Source organism: Oncorhynchus gorbuscha, linkage group LG05, assembly GCF_021184085.1.
Source record: "Oncorhynchus gorbuscha isolate QuinsamMale2020 ecotype Even-year linkage group LG05, OgorEven_v1.0, whole genome shotgun sequence".
Lineage (NCBI taxonomy): Eukaryota > Metazoa > Chordata > Actinopteri > Salmoniformes > Salmonidae > Oncorhynchus > Oncorhynchus gorbuscha.
This window is the reverse complement of record NC_060177.1, coordinates 72134464-72157332: the sequence shown is the minus strand read 5'-3', so window position 1 is coordinate 72157332 and position 22869 is coordinate 72134464. Positions and strand designations below refer to the sequence as shown.

General features: G+C 43.8%; 1 protein-coding gene across 1 annotated transcript in view; it reads right to left on the bottom strand.

The window, feature by feature from the left end:
* Positions 1–22869, bottom strand: part of fbrsl1 (fibrosin-like 1) — a 503490-nt gene that overhangs the window by 387321 nt on the left and 93300 nt on the right.

Here is a 22869-nt window from a genome sequence, read left to right as displayed (position 1 = left end):
TACATCACCAAAAGTATTTGGACACCTGCTTGTCAAACATTTCATTCCAAAACCATGGCCATTAATATGGAGTTGGTCCACCCTTTGCTGCTATAACAGCCTCCACACTTCTGGGAAGGCTTTCCACTAGATGTTGGAACATTGTTGCGGAGAGTTGCTTCCATTCAGCCACAAGAGCATTAGTGAGGTTGGGTACTGATGTTGGGCGATTAGGCCTGGCTCACAGTTGGCTCACAATTCTTCCCAAAGGTGTTCAATGGGGTTGAGGTCAGGGTTCTGTGCAGGCCAGTCAAGTTCTTCCACACTGATCTCGACACACCATTTCTGTATGTACCTCGCTTTGTGCACGGGGGCATTGTCATGCTGAAACAGAAAAAAGCCTTCCCCAAACTGTTGTCACAAAGTTAGAAGCACAGAATCGTCTAGAATGTCATGGTATGCTGTAGAGTTATGACTTCCCTTCACTGGAACTAATGGGCCTAAACCAAACCCATGAAAAACAGCCCCAGACCATTATTCCTCCTCCACCAAATGTTACAGTTGGCACTATGCATTAGGGTAGTTAGTGTTATCCTGGCATCAGCCAAATCTAGATTCGTCCGTCGGACTGCCAGATGGTGAACTTTGATTCATCACTCCAGAGAACGCATTTCCACAGCTCTAGAGTCCAATGGTGGCAAGCTTTATACCATTCCAGCTGATGATTGGCATTGCACATGGTGATCTTAGGCTTGTGTGCGGCTGCTCGACCATGGAAACCCATTTCATGAAGCTCCCGATGAACAGTTGCTCCAGAGGCAGTTTGGAACTTGGTGGTGAGTGTTGCAACCGAAGACAGACAATTTTTACGCGCTACACTCTTCAGTACTCGGCTGTCTAGTTCTGTGAGCTTGTGTTGTGCTATCACTTTGCAATAACAGCAGGGCAGAAATTCAGGTCCTGAGCTACAGGCAGTCAGATTTGGGTGTCATTTTAGGCGAAAATTTAAAAAAAGTGTTGGATCCTTAAGAGTTAATAACAAACTTGTATGCCATCTGTAAATATGAATATGCTTCCTGCTAGCCATGATTGGCTTAGATAATGGATGGGCTGAACATGCCGAGAAATGAGTTTGGATTGGTCTGCCACGTAGCATCCTTTCTTCTGTAGTACAAAGGACTGCTCAGTATGTGTAGATAATCCTTTCTAACGTGTTTTTTTAAAAGATATCACGAATAACTGCAAAAGTGTTGCTCTCCACTTTCTGGAGGAATCAGTGGAATGCCAGTGGAAGCAGAGTATGATAGCTAAGGGGATGGAGAAAATTCTAACATTTGATTGCAAATATGTGGAGGGAGTCGAAAAGAGAACACACAGAAGGCTATTTTATAAAACACCTATCTCCAGATTACATATTCAAACTACGGGCAACCATGGCATCTGTGACAGAGAAGGAAAAGCGTTCATCCATGTATATGGCGAAGAGAGTCTAGCTAGCTACTTCTTCAGATATTATATGTTACTCTTCTTGTCAGAAAGTTGTTTTCATTGCCAGTTAAAGCGAACTGTTAGCCAGCTAGCTAATGTTAGCTGGCTAGCTCGCTAGCTAGTGTTACGTGTATGATCTGTGAAGTAATATAATTTGTATCACAGATGCATTTGCGTTGCGAGTTATATCCTAATGTTAGCGAGCTATCTAACATCGAAACTAGTTGGTTAGCTAGCTGTAGATTCATGCAAGGTAATAAAGTTATGAGTTGGGATTATGGTTCATTGTTTAGCTAGCTAGCTAGCTACATGTCTGAACAAAACACTCCACTATGCAAGTAATTATTTTACTCTACCGCATACACCGTCGGAATCCTGTGCAAGCGAAAAATAAACTTAGTTCCTTGCAAAAGTATTCACCCCTTGGCATTTTTCCTATTTTGTTGCCTTACAACATGTAATTTAAATTGATTTTTATTGGGATTTCATGTAATGGACACACACTAAATAGTTCAAATTGGTGAAGTAAATGAAAATAAAATAGAAAAAAAGGAAACGTGATGAGTGCATACAGTTGAAGTCGGAGGTTTACATACACATAGGTTGGAGTCATTCAAACTTGATTTTCAACCACTCCACAAATTTCCTGTTAACTTCTTATGGCTGGAGGCAGTATTGAGTAGCTTGGATGAATAAGGTGCCCAGAGGTGCCCAGAGTAAACTTCCTGCTCCTCAGTCCCAGTTGCTAATATATGCATAGTATTAGTATATTCGGATAGAAAACACTCTGATGTTTCTAAAACTGTTTGAATGATGTCTGTGAGTATAACAGAACTCATATGGCAGGCAAAAGCCTGAGAGAAAATCCAACCAGGAAGTGGGAAATCTGAGGTTGGTCGATTTTCAAATCATTCCCTATTGAAGATACAGTGGGATATTGGTCATGTTGCACTTCCTAAGGCTTCCACTAGATGTCAACCGTCTTTAGAAAATTGTTTGAGGCTTCTACTGTAAAGGAGGGGCTCATAAGGGCTCTGAGTCATTGGTCATGCAGAGTGCCACAGGCTTGTGACGCTCATTCATATGAGAGGTAGCTCCAGTTCCATTGCTTTTCTGGAGACAAAGGAATTCTCCGGTTGGAACATTATTGAAGTTTTTAAAGTTTTTAAAAATCTCCTAAAGATTGATTCTATACATCGTTTGACATGTTTCTACAGACTGTAACGGAACTTTTTGACATTTCATCTGCTCCTAGTGAACGCGCTTCGTGACTTTGGATTTGGTTACAAAACCGCTAACAAAAGTAGCTATTTGGACATAAATTATGGACATTATCGAACAAATCACATATTTATTGTGGAACTGGAATTCCTGGGAGTGGATTTTGATGAAGATCATCAAAGGTAAGTGAATATTTATAATGTTATTTCTGACTTCTGTTGACTGCACAATAAGGCGGATATCTTTTTGGCTTGTTGGGTCTCTGAGCGCCATACTCAGATTATTACATGGTTTGCTTTTTCCGTAAAGCTTTTTTGAAATCTGACACAGCGGTTGCATTAAGGAGAAGCTTATCTATATTTCCATGTATAACACTTGTATTTTCATCAACATTTATAATGAGTATTTCTGTAAATTGATGTGGCGTCTCTCTGCAAAATCAACGGATGTTTTTGGAACTACTGAACATAACGCGACAAAGTATACTGAGAATTTTTTATATAAATATTAACTTTATCAAACAAAACATACATGTATTGTGTAACATTAAGTCCTATGAGTGTCATCTGATGAAGATCATCAAAGGTTAGTGATTAATTCTATCTCTATTTCTGATTTTTGTGACTCCACTCTTGGCTGGAAAAATGGCTGTGATTTTCTGTGACTTGGCTCTGGCCTAACATAATCACTTGTGGTGCTTTCGCTGTAAAGCCTATTTGAAATCGGACACTGTTGTGGGATTAACAACAAGATTACCTTTAAAATTGTATAAAATACTTGTATGTTTGATAAATGTTAATTATGAGATTTCTGTTGTTTTGAATTTGGCGCCCTGCACTTTCACTGGCTGTTGTCATATCGATCCCGTTAACGGGATCTCAGCCCTAAGAAGTTCTTAACAAATTATAGTTTTAGCAAGTCGGTTAGGACATCTACTTTGTGCATGACACAAGTATTTTCCAATAATTGTTTACAGACAGATTGTTTCACTAATAATGCAATAATGCACTGTATCACAATTCAAGTGGGTCAGAAGTTTACAGAAGTTTACACTAAGTTGACTATGCCTTTAAACAGCTTGGAAAATTCCAGAAAATGACGTCATGGCTTTAGAATATTCTGTAAAATCTTCTGACATAATTTGAGTCAATTGGAGGTGTACCTTTATTTCAAGGCCTACCTTCAAACTCAGTACCTCTTTGCTTGACATCATGGTGAAATAAAAACAAAATCAAAACAAACAAATAGACCTCCACAAGTCTGGTTCATCCTTGGGAGCAATTTCCAAACGCCTGAAGGTACCCCGTTCATCTGTACAAACAATAGTACACAAGTATAAACACCATGGGACCACGCAGTCATCATACCACTCAGGAAGGAGACACGTTCTGTCTCCTAGAGATGAAGGTACTTTAGTGCAAAAAGTGTAAATCAATCCCAGCAACAGCAAAGGACCTTGTGAAGATGCTGGAGGAAACAGGTACAAAAGCATCTATATCCACAGTAAAACAAGTCCTATATCGACATAACCAGAAAGGCCGCTCAGCAAGGAAGAAGCCACTGCTCCAAAATGGATGTAGACAAAGAAGAGCTTTCCAATAGGTTTAACAAATCATTAGAGGGCCATTTTCTCAAAAGTGGGGTTAAAACTTTCCAAGCAGAATTACTTTCCCTTTGTTCCTCAACTGAGGTGTATGATATATCATTTTCTAGCTCTGAGTCTCTACTTTTATCCAATGTAAAAAAAAGCATTTCAAATGTTGATTCATAAAACCGAATCGTGCTGGTCGGTCAAAAATAGTCACACAAACGCCTTTGAACAAAATTTCTGAGCAGAGGTCTTGATCTGTCTTTGGCTGTGTCAGCAGGGCGAGGGCGACCGCCAGCCCAGCAGCCCACTTAGCTCCATTAAACATGCCATTCTGCAGCCTGCGTGGTCCTCGTCCCCCCTCAGACTGGCAGCCATCACATCAAATCGCCAGCTCTCTGTCTCTATTTATGGTGTAAATCAGGGATGGGCAACTTTTAATGGATTGGGGGCCACAAAAAGTCTGAACTCGTCATGAGGGGCCGCAGTGGCTCTCTGGTCTGCGTACCGACATCGATACCCACACATGCAGCCTTTTGGAGGCCTTAAGTTTTTTTTTAAATGCCCCCCCCCTTCTTGACAGCAGAGTGAAAAAAAGGTTAATTTCCTGCAATTCTACACATTTTGCCATGGGGCGTAAAGAAAAGGTTGCAGTTTTAAAGTAAGTTTGCTGCAATATGATAACTGAGTTAAAGTGACTAACAAAATCAATGGCCGGCCACCGGTCAGTAATTTGACCATGATTACTACAAGTTTAGATACAATAGCTGGCTAGACGAACTTACCAATCTAAAATAAAAATGTTGACATGGACTAATTGAGTGACTGTCGTGACTGACATAACAAGAAAAAAACTGCTGATTCACAACAACATTTTGAAATTGCACCTTGTGTATTCTACTAACGCTCAACATTATATTGAGACCCTGACTGAATTCCCCTTCATCCCTGTTGTAAATTATCTGCACTTGCCGCCGCCCACCACCTGTCCAGCCGCCCACCTGGGTCCCACAAAACTAGGGTTGCAAAATTCAGGAAACTATCAATCAATTCCCTGGTATTCCAAAAATCCTGGTTGGAGGATTGCTAAACTACACAAAACAGAGAAATCTGTAACGAAGCTTACAAAATATTTATCTCTACTCACGTCTGTTCAGGGTGTGGATTAGTGCATAAATGGAGGATTATTTCTGCACACATTAGCCACCGGTAAATCAGTGTGATTTAGATGGCATTGATTTATCTGAGCACCGCCTAGCCACCTTAATAGTACAACATCTACAGCGTAGAGGCACTGGCCTGATCTAATGCTGCTGTCAGCTCAAACACACATACATGTATGAGTGCACGCACGTGCACAGGCATGCATTCACACGCACAGACACACACATACGAACATGCACACGTGAACACACACATGCAAACACACCTCAAATGAAGTGGTAGCATACCCTTTCATTTACTCTGGCACACCTTCTGCAAGCAGAATCAGCAGGCTAAATCGCTTCCTAAAAAGCACAGACTGCTCTGAGCCAAACAGGTCATCCGTTTCTGAACATAACAAACCACAGAGAAAAACACACACTTCTACATTGATCAATGTCATAAATTGTCCCACCAATAGGATTAAATGTACCAGATCCGTTCTCTTTTGTTAACTTATCTCGTGCCTTTTCCCTTTTCACATACTTCCTCTCTAGACTAATCCCTACTCCACAGAAGTTCATCAGTCATTCTGGTCTGTATAAAATTCTGTTTGCCAGCTGTGGTCTAGGTCTCGGTAGAGAAAAGGCCAACAGCTCAGAGGTGTTAATCTACTCCAGGTCATTCAGTTACTTTGCTAGCCACTGGCCCAGCACCACTACACATAGTAGGAGGTCTATTTCCTCTCTAACTCCCCCCTCTCTCGAACTCTCTTTCTCAGTAATCTACCCAACAAGGGGGAGCTTGTTCAAAGTCATTTAAAACATCCGGCAAGCCATCCATCCAGCCAATGAGCCAGCCGTATCTCCAGCCAGCCAAGGCTCTCATTAGTAGCCAGGCCCCAGAGACGGTTCCTGGGGGAGACTGAAGCAGCCTCTCCCTCTCTCCCCTCTCTCCTCCTCCATCAAAGGGGAACTCTCCAGGCAGCAGGTCTCAGGATTTTCACCTCCATGTCCAGGCCCTGTCATTTTATCTGTAAACCCCATGGAACTTCCATTCTTCTCCTCTGCCTACTCTCTCTCATTTCACTCTCTCTCTTTGCCTGCCTGTCTTTATTTAGAGAGGCGTTAGTACTGGAAAGGGTCCCAGATGGACTGACACCATCTGGCCTGGCTGGGTCCCGGGGTGAGGGGAGAGGGGTGAAGCATGGGGGACATGGTGACAATGGGGTGATGCAGTACAACAATAAACCTCACTGTAAATCTCTTTAATGAATCTGCTCCGACAAGTGCCCAAGAAACAAGTGATGCCTAGCAGGGGCTGCATGTGCAACATCACTGAATGAAAGAGGAGTTGTGAAAGTGAACGACAGAGAGAAATTGGACTAACTGGCTGGCTGACTGATTGGCTGACTGGCTGGATGGGGGCTGACATGATGCTTCCCTGGTTTCTGCACAGCAGCCAATATGGCCTGCAAACTTTCCACCCACAGTCACAGGAAGCTTCCTGCAATTGCATTCCCCTCCTCGGCCCAGGCCCACACACTGGCCCAAAAATACATTGTGGTGTCAGTGACACATTCCACCGGGGCTCTCTCTCTCTCTTTCTTTCTCTCTCTCTGCGGAGGAGAGGAAGTGAGAAGTCCACTTTCCTGTATGGCTGCCACCTCTGCAACACCTCCTTCCTGCTCCTACTCTCCTCAAATGACTTTGCAGAAACACAACAAATAACCAGGTGTAGAGGCTAGATTCATAATGTTAACTGTACGATGATCAACAAATCAATCTAGTATAAGTTCTCCCCCACTGTCAAGTAGACATAATACCATCAGAGAAGCTGTTTAGAATATTATTGGGCTCTTATTGACAGACGTATGCCTTGCCCCTGGAGACAAACTTTGAAGAAACACTCAAACGGCCTCTTAAAGATTGGATTTCAGTTAAAAAAAGAACACATTCTTTTCACACTCAATTGAAAGCTCAACTGTTTTGTCAGTTTCTCCCCAAATCCATCAGAGCGACAATGAAAAGTTGAGTGGATTCTCACTACTGCTCTGGAGAGACTGAGCAGACAGAGATATGCTTGATATGCTACCGCTGTCTGTGTTGCCTGTTGCTTGTTGCCTGGTACCAAGGTAGACACTCACTCTGTCCTGCTGTGAGGTGAATGACAGTGAGGAATGAGCTTTACTCACACTGGAGAAGAGAGAGAAACTGTGCTGTGGAACAAGGGAGGGAAGGTACACACCTGGGTTCAAATGTAATTTGTTTTATTTAAAATACTGCACTTGATTGAGCTTGCCTGGTGCAATGGAATCTGTAAAGTCAACTCTCATCTGGCACTCAGGCCTCTCCTCTATAGCAGATATTTTACCATCCCTTCTTCTCTGTAGCTTGCCACTCCAGTAGCCACCAGACTGTTTCCAGCCCAGGAACAAAGACTGTGTGTGATGTGAATGTGATACACAATACAATAGCCTCCTGCCATAACCTCTAACTCTATCAGGGTTTCTGTAGAAACAGGTGACTGGCTGCTACACACACTGTAGCTCCCCACTCCTAAGGGAGGTGTGTTCTGGGCCTGTCAACTGAACCCTCTGATCAGACTCAGGAGAGTCTGGGCCAGATTACAGATGGCCACTTCATATGTGAGTTCAAATTCATATTGTCTTTTGTTGGTGGAGGAAATAGATTTAAGCATAGAGCCTATTGGTGTCAAGTTTTCATATGTCAGTTATGTTATCAGATCACCATTTAATAAATGACATCAAATACATGTATATATTCCATGTGTACATGTATATTCATTGACCCACACATTTTATTAACTATTGTTGATAATTGTATAAAAAAGTAACAAAATCCTGAAAAGTAACAAAACCTCAGAGCACTGAAGAAAAGTCTTCAAGCACCAAAATAGCTTTATTAAACAACCAAAACAAGGGCAGGTCCCAGATCTGTGTCCGAGTCAGCCAGCGCAGTGAAGTGATGGGATTTGTATTTGTATTTATTATGGATCCCCATTACAGTGGTTCCTCCTTTAAAAGTTGCGTCATACTGCGGCACACCCTGCGGGCTGCTGCAGCATTCTATAGCACATTATCTATTTGTCAGCCTTTTTTTCTGTGAATGCAAGTTATTGCTAGTTTGACCACCAGAGGGCATCTTTGAGAAGCATTTGATAGTCTTCCGTATTGGCATTAACAGAGAATTTAAAACCTTTTTTGTAATAACAGTATATGGGATTGAATTTAAGCAATTTGGCTTAATTAATTTGATGAATACTATGGTGTTTCTATTCAGAAAAAAACGAAACTCTCAGGGTTTTCCATTAGGATGGAATGGAAAATATGGCGCTGTACAACGGGAGGAAGGAGTAGGCTGTCCTTGTAAATAAGAATTTGTTCTTAACTGACTTATTCTTTAACCTTAAATAAAGGTTACACTAAGAGTATAACATTTCTGCACCCTAACAATACCCAAACGGAAATTAAGTGAAAATATAAATCTCATTGATTTATCAAGTCCAGTCCATGCTTGCGTCAGGGCAGCGCGAAACGGTGCTAAAATAGTTGTAGGCTTTAGCTTCAATATGCTCTTTAAATAAATAAGATCTACACCATTTCATTTTTAACAGCACATTACTCAACACCAGTGAGACTCATTTCGGATACGGTAGGCCTACAGTATATCGCAAAATATTTTTTTTCAATGACGTGACTCTCCGCCAATAATTACATTTAGAGGATCTGAGGACTCTATATTAATATCTAAAGGGCATTTTCCATTGGGATCTGTGAGAATATCTGAGAATATCTAAGGGTCTTTTATATAATTCAAAATTAATGAACAATAATAATAATCACTGTTTAAAAAGTTACAATATTTTGGAGATTTAATTTTCATTTAACCTAGCAAAAAAGGCAATTCTTGAACATGGGGTGACATTTACATTTACATTACATTTAAGTCATTTAGCAGACGCTCTTATCCAGAGCGACTTACAAATTGGTGCATTCACCTTATGACATCCAGTGGAACAGTCACTTTACAATAGTGCATCTAAATCTTAAGGGGGGGGTGAGAGGGATTACTTATCCTATCCTAGGTATTCCTTAAAGAGGTGGGGTTTCAGGTGTCTCCGGAAGGTGGTGATTGACTCCGCTGTCCTGGCGTCGTGAGGGAGTTTGTTCCACCATTGGGGGGCCAGGGCAGCGAACAGTTTTGACTGGGCTGAGCGGGAGCTGTACTTCCTCAGTGGTAGGGAGGCGAGACGTTCTCACTAATTTGTAAATAAAGCCAGTTTGTTATTTAGAGTTATTTATTTCTGGAGAAACCTAACTTGATTATTTAGCAGACATGCTTATATTCATGAAGATTATGAGCGATCGACAAAGGCAATCTGTAATCTGCTGGCATCACGGCACGACATCAACATCACTCTAATTACAGTCAGAAGACAGTTGAAGAAACTTGCGTGGACATACGGAAAGGCTCGGTAAGAAATGTTTTATATTTATATATATATATATATATATATATATAGCCGGGAAAAAGAGTATTTAGTCAGCCACCAATTGTGAAAGTTCTCCCATTTAAAAAGATGTGAGAGGCCTGTAATTTTCATCATAGGTACACTTTAACAATGACAGAGAACTTGCACAATTGGTGGCTGACTAAATACTTTTTTGCCCCACTGTATATATATATATATATATATATATATATATATATATATATATATATATATATATATATAAATTATTTATAAAAAAATATCAGAACATTAACGATGTGTGTTCGCTTGTTTTGTACTGTTCTGTAGTTTTGACCCAATGATTCGTCTGACAAACAAAGAATTTGGCGTCCTGCAGGCCCAGGCATGGATCAAAGCTGGCAAGACATTCAATAATGGCATCTTCACAGACTAATCAACTGTGGCCCTTGAGAAATTTGCTCAAAATTGCTACAGAAAAAAAGGAAGAAGATCAAGCAAGCCGAGTCCCAAGCATCGCTCAAACTCCATGTGTGGGGGGCAATTTTTCGCTAGGGACCAGGCCCATATTTGTTTTTTGATGTTAAGTTTGGCTAATTACAAACCAAAAGGTAAATAAAATATTGCAGCCTACACCTCACGGACTGCTATGTGTTCCACAATAATTCACTGTTGCCTCCTTTCAGGTATCATGGCTTGAGATTTCTTTGAGGAAGGAATCATCAAGAGATATGCTGGACCCAATGTCAGAGAGGTGTCTCTGGACCACATTGTTTCTTTCAAGGTAGGATTATACAATATTTTGTTATGTTTAGGCCTAGTTACATGTATATTTCTAGTATTGTACCTAATTTGGGCTGTTAGGCTAAATGTATTTTTTTCTTCTCCAAATGCAGATAATGACCCAAAACACACTGCCACCTGGGTTTGCATTGCAAACCAGCAGAGTATGTAGTAAAATAAAGGTTAAATAAAAATACATAAAAGACCTACAACACCTACGGTAGGCCTACAGTATATCTACAAATATTTTAGATGTAGGTCTCCTGATTTAAACCCGATCAAACTTGTTTGGCATCAACTGAAAACATTCATCCGTAACTCTGCCAAGCCGACAGGCAAAGATGAACTGGTCAAGACCATCAAGATGTTTTGGTTAGAGAAAATGAAGATACAAAAAATACATTGATCATCTCAGCAAGGTTTTCCCTGTGGTCATGGAGCTGGGTGGAAGTGCGTCTAAAGCGTAGTTAATATAAACATCCACATTCAAATGTCTTTTTTCTTGTTATTTTATTTTATTAACGAAAGCATAAAGATGTTGATGAAGAAATACTGTACTGCTGTTTTGAGTTAGAAATGTAATACTTTAGAGTACTTCAGCATCAAATACATGACAAGTTGAGGGATTTTCACAACAGTAGCCAGGTTATAAAAAGTCTATTGTCCTGCTAATAGGAAACATTTGCACGATGGGCTACACCTGCTAAGGTTGTGATGTCTTCACTATTACTCTACAATGTAGAAAATAGTCAAATTCTTTTTTAAATCCTGGAATGAGTAGGTGTGTCCAAACTTTTTCGGTAATGTCAAAAGCCGCACTTGAAGTGTAACAAAACAGCCCCCCACAATCTTTTTATCATCAATTTCTATCAGCCAATAATCAGTAATTTGTGTAAGTGCTGTGCTTGTTGAATTTCATTGCCTATAAGCATGTTGAAAGTTTGTTGTCAATTTGTTTACCAAAATAGCATTGTATCTGGTCAAACACAATTTTTTGCCAGTAAAGGGGGCTTTACTATTCTTAGGTAGCAGAATGACTTTTGCTTCCCTCCAAGCCTGGGGACACACACTTTCTAGTGGGCTTAAATTGAAAATATGGCAAATAGGAGTGGCAATATCATCCACTATTTTCCTCAGTAATTTTCCATCTGAGTTGTCAGACCCCGGTGGCTTGTCATTGTTGATAGACAACAATCATTTTTTCACCTCTTCCACGCTCACTTTACGGAATTCAAAATTACAATGCTTGTCTTTCATACTTTACTATGTGATATCTCTCTGTTGATATCACATACATTATCAAGCATTTCACACATGTTATCCAGATACTGACTGTTAGCACTTGGTGGTCTATAGCAGTCTCCCACCAGAATGGGCTTAAGGTGAGGCAGATGAACCTGTAGCCATATTACTTCGACAGTATTTAACATGAGATCCTCTCTAATCTTTACAGGAATGTGGTTCTGAAAATAAACAGCAACACCTCCACCATTTGCATTTCTATATCTTCTATAAATGTTATAACCTTGTATTGGTAACACAGGATCATCAAAGGTATTATCTAAGTGAGTCAGAGATACCAGCGAATTATTGATTTCATGAACCTTGTTTCTTAAGCTACATACGTCAACGTGGGCAATTTTGAGCACTTTTCTTTTGGGATGCTTACTTGTTTCCATCGCTTTACTGGGAACCTTAGCAGAAGTAGATATACTCATATTATTTATGTTAGTGCAGGGTGAGCTGCACACAGTGGACTTCCTCCTAGGGCACACCGCCTCAGTGCTAACAGTATAAATCTGGTTCATAGGCATATGATTACTGCATACAACAACTGTAGGATCAGCAGAGGTATTCAGGGCAGTTAGAGGGACATACATTAAGTTACTTACATTGTGTCTTCCAACTCCGCTGGTGTAATGTACATTTGATGAAGCATTACGACAACTCTGCATCACAATGGTAGGGATTATCTAAACTGGGCTTGAGTCATTGATAAATCATTGTCTCAATGCAGCCTTATAAAGCTGTGAAAGGATCCAGGAACCCAAACGATTTGGGTGGATCACATCCTCCTTATAAAACGCGTTTTGTTAACAAAAGGTATCGAAATTGTCAATAAAAGTTACAACCATTGAGCTGCAGTAATCATGTAGCCAGTTGTGAAGAGAAAATAATCCTGTGTTCAATGCCACGATTCAGAGAGGGCACAGGGCCAGATATGATGGGTCTGTTAGTGTCTAGCAGAGAGTCCATCAGCTACTTAAAATCCCATTTCAACTGTTCAGAGCTGCCCTTCATAATGTCATTAAAACCCACATGGACTACAATAGAATCTATGTCCATGTCCTGGTGTAGTACATTCTGGAGCAGCTTGGTAATGTCATTTACTCCAGCTCCGGGATAGGACATTGTTTTTCCACCAGGAATGGTCATATTTCTTACCATGGAGCTGCCCAAAATCAGAGCTGGTGAGAAGGACGAGTGTGTTTACGTAACTGCATGCAGGTTCCTGCTCTGAGTCACACGGAGAGAAGGGAGAGGAAAAGGGTTTTTAAAGAAACACGCCTTCTAGGACCCACCACATCAGAGGCCCCGCTCATCTGTGACCCCATCAGAGGCCCCGCTCATCTGTGACCCCATCAGAGGCCCCGCTCATCTGTGACCCCATCAGAGGCCCCGCTCATCTGTGACCCCATCAGAGGCCCCGCTCATCTGTGACCCCATCAGAGGCCCCGCTCATCTGTGACCCCATCAGAGGCCCCGCTCATCTGTGACCCCATCAGAGGCCCCGCTCATCTGTGACCCCATCAGAGGCCCCGCTCATCTGTGACCCCATCAGAGGCCCCGCTCATCTGTGACCCCATCAGATGCCCCGCTCATCTGTGACCCCATCAGAGGCCCCGCCATCTGTGACCCCATCAGAGGCCCCGCTCATCTGTGACCCCATCAGAGGCCCCGCTCATCTGTGACCCCATCAGATGCCCCGCTCATCTGTGACCCCATCAGATGCCCCGCTCATCTGTGACCCCATCAGAGGCCCCGCTCATCTGTGACCCCATCAGATGCCCCGCTCATCTGTGACGCCGGCAGATGCCCCGCTCATCTGTGACGCCGGCAGATGCCCCGCTCATCTGTGACCCCATCAGAGGCCCCGCTCATCTGTGACCCCATCAGATGCCCCGCTCATCTGTGACGCCGGCAGAGGCCCCGCTCATCTGTGACGCCGGCAGAGGCCCCCCATCTGTGACGCCGGCAGAGGCCCCGCTCATCTGTGACCCCATCAGAGGCCCCGCTCATCTGTGACGCTGGCAGAGGCCCCGCTCATCTGTGACCCCATCAGAGGCCCCGCTCATCTGTGACGCTGGCAGAGGCCCCGCTCATCTGTGACGCCGGCAGAGGCCCCGCTCATCTGTGACGCCGGCAGAGGCCCCGCTCATCTGTGACGCTGGCAGAGGCCCCGCTCATCTGTGACCCCATCAGAGGCCCCGCTCATCTGTGACGCTGGCAGAGCTCATCTGTGACCCCATCAGAGGCCCCGCTCATCTGTGACGCTGGCAGAGGCCCCGCTCATCTGTGACGCCGGCAGAGGCCCCGCTCATCTGTGACGCCGGCAGAGGCCCCGCTCATCTGTGACGCCGGCAGAGGCCCCGCTCATCTGTGACCCCATCAGAGGCCCCGCTCATCTGTGACGCTGGCAGAGGCCCCGCTCATCTGTGACCCCATCAGAGGCCCCGCTCATCTGTGACGCCGGCAGAGGCCCCGCTCATCTGTGACCCCATCAGAGGCCCCGCTCATCTGTGACGCCGGCAGAGGCCCCGCTCATCTGTGACCCCATCAGAGGCCCCGCTCATCTGTGACCCCATCAGATGCCCCGCTCATCTGTGACACGCTCATCTGTGACCCCATCAGAGGCCCCGCTCATCTGTGACCCCATCAGAGGCCCCGCTCATCTGTGACACGCTGGCAGAGGCCCCGCTCATCTGTGACGCTGGCAGAGGCCCCGCTCATCTGTGACCCCATCAGAGGCCCCGCTCATCTGTGACGCTGGCAGAGGCCCCGCTCATCTGTGACCCCATCAGAGGCCCCGCTCATCTGTGACCCCATCAGAGGCCCCGCTCATCTGTGACGCCGGCAGAGGCCCCGCTCATCTGTGACGCCGGCAGAGGCCCCGCTCATCTGTGACCCCATCAGAGGCCCCGCTCATCTGTGACCCCATCAGAGGCCCCGCTCATCTGTGACGCCAACAGAGGCCCCGCTCATCTGTAAAAGTAGTGTGCTCCCTTGGACCCTGCCTCCACAATGCTGATCTCCTACACATGCACGCACGAACACCGCACCCACGCACGTACACAAGCACAAAGCTATCTTTTTCTATCTCTCATAATTCCAGGCTTTCAACCAGATATCTGGGTTAACCTTGTTTTTAAAGGGCAGGCAGGCATGCAGCTCTCTATAGTACAGATGTGTTTTCTCTCCACTATGTTCCCAGTTTAATTCCCAGAGTGTCTGTTTAATCACAGACAGGCCTGGGCAGAGGGCAACCTCCTCGGTACAGCCTACACTACAGAACATCATTGTTAGTTTTAAATTAAACCTGAGAATCAGTCAGGTGAAGACTGCTATGCAACCGTACCATCACCCCATGAGTTCTAGCACTAACTGAACAACATGGTGCTGTGTCCACCCCAGGAGGGCATATTATACAAGACCCTGACCCAGAAGAACACAGCGAGAGTGGAGGAATTATATACAAGAAGACAAGTACCTCTGAGGTCTAAGACTCAGCATAGGTCAGCCCAGCTCAGGCTGCAGCCCATAATCTATTTATGTTAAAACACAGTTTGGTAACTCAATTTAATGAATGATGTATACAATACATACAGAATACTTAGAGATCAATCAATGCCCATCAGTGTATTGTCAATGTTTGCCTGCCTGTCTGTATGAGTGCTAGGTGTTAGCCTCTAGGGCAGGAGAGAAAGTGATCTCCCAAGTGATGCAGCGGTCTAAGGCACTGCATCTCAGTGCTAGAGGCGTCACTACAGACCCTGGTTTGATTCCAGGCTGTATCACAACCGGCCGTGATTGGGAGTCCAGGGTGGCGCACAATTGGCCCAGTCGTATGGGTTAGGGTTTGGCTGGGGTAGGCCGTCATTGAAAATAAGAATTTGTTCTTAACTGACTTGCCTATTTAAATGAAGGTTAAATCATTTTATATATTTTTTAAAATCTCTACAGACCACTCAGAGTATGACAATACTCCACCGTGATAACACACTTTAACTTTAAAGTGTCTTTCTGAAAGAACTAGATGATAAGAGATAGTGAGAGATTGTTTTCATTACTGTGGCCATGTGGTAAGAGAGTAGAAATGTGTGATGGGCAGATAATTACACACATTGTTATGAGAAAGTAATCCATAGAAAAAAGAGAATAGGATAAAAAACCGGTGTGTAGCAAACACCACACAGGGTGAATGATGAGTCGTGAGCTTTTATCACGGCAGCCTTTTAGAGTAATGGACCATAGCAGAGGTGTTTTACAGGTCCTAGTGGTGCTATTGCTGAACAGAACTGTGTGCTATAGCTAAGTCCAGGCAGGAAAAAGGTGGTAACTTTATTCTGAACCACAACAATGCAGCTTATCTGATGGGCCATGAACCAATCAGAACTACTCATCTGGACCTTAAGTTCCTCAATACTCTTATTCACCCGTTCAGGTTAAGACTGACAAGCTGGGTACTAACCTGATATGCCAGTAAAACCCATACTTAATATGCCACTATGTAATGTAAATACTAGATATGCCAGTGTAACTCACACTTTCCTGTTAATCAGATACAGTATTGAGGTCAATGGGAGATGAAGTTACACCCCCGGTTCTCAAGTTAGGCTTCAGCTGTAAATCCTCTTCACTGTTCATATCAGAATGGGAACTGTATTTACACCTGTTGGTTGGACCATATACTGTGCATGTGTCTCTCTCTATCTGGGGCCTGGTTCCACTCAGGATCAAACAGCCAGTGATGAGAGTCTCTCTGTCTCTCTCTCTCTCTACTCCCTCCTTCCCTCCCTCATCCCTACATTCCATCATCATCCCTCCCTCCCTCTCTATCCTTGCCTTCTTTGCTCTCTTTCCATTCCCTCCCTCCCACCATCCCTCTCTCCGCTGTAATGAGGAGTGATCCATTGGCTTCCTGCAGAGGAAGGACATGTTTATACAGCTCTTGCTCTGAAGCAACTACCAGAGAAAGCAGATTACAGAACCACTCCGGTCAAATGTCAGCACAGCTCCATGGAGGAAAGAGCTCAAACGCACACAGCCCAGAGGGTGAACTGTGAATGGGTGGCTAATGGCTAGGAACCGGCTCAAAGCTAACCCCTGGTCCCTTCCCTCGCTCTTCTTTTCGCATTTCCTGTTGCCTTGGAATCAATCGCCATTCATTCAGCCTTCCTGGAAAATTAAAACACAATGCCATCTCATCCCATCACCACCCCTCCTCATCCTCCTCCCTCTTCCTTTCCCTTCGCTAGGAACCACTGTTTATTTATTGTTGATGTAATACATTCAGGCAGAACATTCAATCACTTCAGAACAAGCAACACTATTTTAGCAGTATTACAAGACCACCTGCTCGCCTCGCTTATATGCCACGCAGTGAGGCAGCGGCGTGTGCCACTAAACGGCGTCTCTCCTGAACAACGCAGGCTCCCCAGCCTCACTAACAGGAGATGAAGCAGCTGTTAAGGCACCAGGCAGCTCCAGTGCCTGGCCCCGCAGCCCCCATGGCCCTGCCTGTCGAGGACGTATGCTTGCCGGGGAAGTGGGTTTGTAGGAGTGATTCATTAGAGGGGCCCCCTGCGCAAATAAAGAGGGAATCAGGAGCAGGCGTCCCAGAGAGACAGACCCCGTCTCTCTCCTTCTTTTTCTCCCTCTCTCTTCCTCTCCATCGCAATGTGTCCGGCTGCATGCTAGGATGATGAAATAATTGTAGTGAATAGGCTCTCAAGCAGAGTGAGGCATTAGGGAGCCTTTTTGCTGGAGGTACTTGGGTAACGCGACCAGGGAGGGGGATTTAGGCCACCTGCTGGCAGAGCCCAGGCTGAATGGAGGGAGCCAGCGAGCGCTGTGCCACGGCATTTAGAAGGGATAACATAATAAAGCCAACTGGGTTCTCTGTGCTGGCTGTGAGGCTATTTTCTCATCCACTGATAAACCACACTGCTCCAGGAGATGGAGAGATGAGGAGGAATAGAGCGAGGGGGGAGAAAGGGGGAGGAGAGGGAGTAGGGGAAGAGAGGGGAAGAGGCTTGTGTCACAGCCAAAGGTGAGGTACCTGGCAGAGGATATATTGCTGACCAACTGGTCACAGAAACAGATCCCTCTCCCTGTTGCTGCCTCCAGCCAGCTGTCACTCATTCACAATGGCACCTCTCTCTCTTTCTACAGTACAACAGTGGAAATTACAGTTGTATCTACAGAAATGTTACTATAATAGGATTTGGTTTGTTTCTTTAAACAGTAATGATGACAACCATAGGGAACTAATAGTCACATCATGTGACCAACACAATGACCAGTGTCGGCAGCAATCAGTTTAAACAAACATCCATGAGCTCTTCAACGCTGACAATAAGTTATTTAAATATGCCTTCCCACTCTCAATCAGATGGAGCATCAAAGCTTGATTTATTCATTTGTGTTTCTCACAACCCCGACAACTCAGTGAAGGTGGTACCCTTCCTGCAGGCTCATCCTGACATGACCCGCCAGCATGACAATGCCACCAGCCATACTGCTCGTTCTGTGTGTGATTTCCTGCAAGACAGGAATGTCAGTGTTCTGCCATGGCCAGCGAAGAGTCTGGATCTCAACCCCATTGAGCACTTCTGGGACCTGTTGGATCGGAGGGTGAGGACTAGGGCCATTCCCCCCCAGAAATGTACGGGAACTTGCAGGTGCCTTGGTGGAAGAGTGGGGTAAAGAGTGATTTCTGTTGACTCCAACATGGATAATTTTAAAATAAATCTGAGCGCAGTCTCAGATTATTGCATGTTTTTTTTTTATCTGACACAGCGGTTGCATTAAGGAGAGGTATATCTATATTTCCATGTCTAACAATTGTATTTATCGACATTTATAATTAAGTATTTCTGTAAAATGATGTGGCTCTCTGCAATATCACCGGATGTTTTTGGAACTAGTGAACGTAACGCGCCAATGTATGCTGAGATTTTGAAGTCATGAGTGAAGTCCTATGAGTTAAGTCCTATGAGTGAAGATCATCAAAGGTTAGTGATTCATTTTATCTCTATTTGTGCTTTTTGTGACTCCTCTCTTTGGCTGGAAAAATGGCTGGGTTTTTCAGTTGAGTTGGTGGTGAGTTGAGTTGGTGGTGACCTAACATAATCGTTTGTGGAGCTTTCGCTGTAAAGCATCTTTTTAAATCGGACACTGTGGTGACATTAAGAAAAAGATTACCTTTAAAACGGTATAAAATACATGTATGTTTGAGGAATTTTAATTATGAGATTTCTGTTGTTTTGAATTTGACGCCCTGAACTTTCAATGGTTGTTGTCATATCGATCCCGTTAACGGGATTGCAGCCATAAATTAAGCACACACTCCACTGACACCTTTCTGCTCAGCTCCCACAATGACTTTTGTCCCCTGTTCCTGTGTGTGTTAGTCAGGATGATGTGCAAACAGAGAGAAGGGATAGATGTCTATCCGAGCTGAGACAGAGATACCCAGCCTTTTTGCCATTTGGTCTCCTAAGAGGAGACCAAATGGCACCATATTCTTTATTCCTTCCTTTACCAGGCTCTGGTAAAAAGTAGTGTACTATATAAGGAATAGGGTACCCTTTGTGACACAATCCTAAAGCAGTAAAGTTCCAGTTCAGAGGGGACAGTCACAGACAGACAGACAGACAGACAGACAGACAGACAGACAGACAGACAGACAGACAGACAGACAGACAGACAGACAGACAGACAGACAGACAGACAGACAGACAGACAGACAGACAGACAGACAGACAGACAGACAGACAGACAGACAGACAGACAGACAGACAGACAGACAGACAGACAGACAGACAGACAGACAGACAGACAGACAGACAGACAGACAGACAGACAGACAGACAGACAGACAGGCAGGCAGGCAGGCAGGCAGGCAGACAGACAGGGCTACAGTAAAGTACCAGTCCAGAGGGGACATACTGTACAGTACATGTAAGTCACCCAGCCAGGTTATATATTTTCTGCTGCGCTTAAAGACATAATGAGGACAGAGACAGTGGGGTCAGAGGTGATGATAGGTCAGAGGTCAGCATGACCTTGTCTAACCAATCAGAAATAGTTTAGTTTAGACACACACCACTGTCTGGGGCTACTTTGTGTGGAGGATCCTTGTCGTTTATCATCCAATCAATATGATTTGAAAAAATGGACTCTTACAATCACATTATGATGACAACAATACTCCTGTTTGGATTGAATCATTGACAATTTATGCCAGGGGTGTCAAATTCATTCCATGGAAGGCCCTGTAACGGCCGTTGGAAGAAGAGGAGGACCAATGCGCAGCAGTGGTAATTGTCCATATTCTTTAATAAATTAATTGAACACTGAAACAAAACAATAAAACGACAAACGAACAGTCCTGTATAGTGCTGAAAAAACACTGAACAGAAAATAATCACCCACACCACACAGGTGGGAAATGGCTACCTAAGTATGACTCTCAATCAGAGACAACTAACGACACCTGTCTCTGATTGAGAACCATACCAGGCCAAACACAAAACACAACATAGAAAAAGGAACATAGACAACCCACCCCAACTCACGCCCTGACCAACCTAAAACAAAGACATAACAAAAGAACTAAGGTCAGAACGTGACAGGCCCCGTGTCTGCAGGTTGAATTTTGTTCCTTTCAATTAAGACCTAGACAACCAGATGAGGGATGCTCTTTACTAAGTACTGACCATAATTCATCAATCAAGTACAAGGGAGGAGCGAAAACCCACAGACACTCAGCCCTCTGGAATGAGGGCTGAGGATCCAAACACTGGTTACACAAAATACACTGAGGGTACAAAACATGAAGAGCACCTAACATTGTTGCACCTCCCCTCCTTTTGTCCTCAGAACAGCCTCAATTTGTCAGGGCATGGTGTCGAAAGTGTTCCACAGGGATGCTGGCCCATGTTGACTCCAATGCTTCCCACAGTTGTGTCAAGTTGGCTGGAAGTCCTTTTGGTGGTGGACCATTATTGATTCACATGGGGAACTTTTGGCTGTGAAAAACCCAGTAGCATTGCAGTTATTGACACAAACCAGTGTGCCTGTCACCTACCACCATACCCCGTTCAAAGACACTTCAATATTTTGTCTTTCCCATTCTCCCTCTGAATGGCACATATACACAATTCATGTCTCAAATGTATCAAGGCTCAAAAATCCTTCTTTAACCCGTCTCCTCCCCTTCATCTACACTGATTGAAGTGGATTTAACAAGTTACATCAATAAGGGATCATAGCTTTCACCTGGATGTATCTGGTCAGGCTGTCATTGAAATGATTTTACACTCTGCTACATGTTGCATGTTAGTTAGGCCTACATAAGAAAAAGAACATGTTAAACTACTTAGTTACAAATGTGCCCTCTCTCTATTCCAGTACCTTCTCAAGTTAGTTGGATCCTTACTAGTGCAATAAACTGTAAGTGTGTGTTGGAGTGTAGGAGTGTTTGACACCTTGTAGCCAGTCAGTCTCAGCTTTAAGCCACAGCAGGCTTTGGCTCCCGTCCCCCAGAGAATAGCTCATTCTAGACTGGTCTTTATGCCATCACAGCACATGAATGTGCTACTTGTCTGCAGGACTACGGCCCCTTTGTAGGAGAAGTACCGTGTTTGTCATAATGACAAACATTAACACTGGCAGATTTGAGAATTTGTTGAGAAAGCAGTTACGGATTAGTGTTAAATAAAACAACACACACTGACTGTGTATCCTGATTCTTAGCCAAAAAAAATCTTGCTCCAAAAATGCCATTCCTGCCTCCAAGAAAAATATAATTTACAGTCAATGAGAGGAAGGGAGAAAGAGAAAGAGAGGAATGGAGAGCATTTACACAATAGCAGTGTAGCATGGGGATATGTGTTCAAAGGTTACAGAGAGGGAAAGCTACTCTATAAGGAAGCCTATCTATCTGATTGGCTGTGAAGTGATAAGAAGCCCTGGGGCATGACTGTTCGGTGCTGTGTGCTTGAGCAGACACCAGGCAGAGAGAGCCCTTATATTATACACACTGATGAGTGCTGTCTCCACGCAGCCTTTATCTGGGACAAAGGCCTCTTTGTTAGAGCTCAACACCAGCGCTTAAACTAGCAGTGCAGAAATGCTCCTCTGCTCTTTGGCTGAATGACATAATATAATTACCTGGTTTAAACAGCATATAGAATATAGTAAGTAGCATATAGAGTATCTCTTATGAGGTTACGGGGTACGCATGCCATTCACACTAAATACAGTTACATGAAGTCAGATTAATATCATAGTGAGGTTACAGGGTACACATGCCATTCACACCAAATACAGTTACATGAAGTCAGATTAATATCATAGTGAGGTTACGGGGTACGCATGGCACTCACACCAAATACAGTTACATGAAGTCAGATTAATATCATAGTGAGGTTACGGGGTACGCATGGCACTCACACCAAATACAGTTACATGAAGTCAGATTAATATCATAGTGAGGTTACGGGGTACGCATGGCACTCACACCAAATACAGTTACATGAAGTCAGATTAATATCATAGTGAGGTTACGGGGTACACATGCCATTCACACCAAATACAGTTACATGAAGTCAGATTAATATCATAGTGAGGTTACGGGGTACGCATGGCACTCACACCAAATACAGTTACATGAAGTCAGATTAATATCATAGTGAGGTTACGGGGTACACATGCCATTCACACCAAATACAGTTACATGAAGTCAGATTAATATCATAGTGAGGTTACGGGGTACGCATGCCATTCACACCAAATACAGTTACATGAAGTCAGATTAATATCATAGTGAGGTTACGGGGTACGCATGCCATTCACACCAAATACAGTTACATGAAGTCAGATTAATA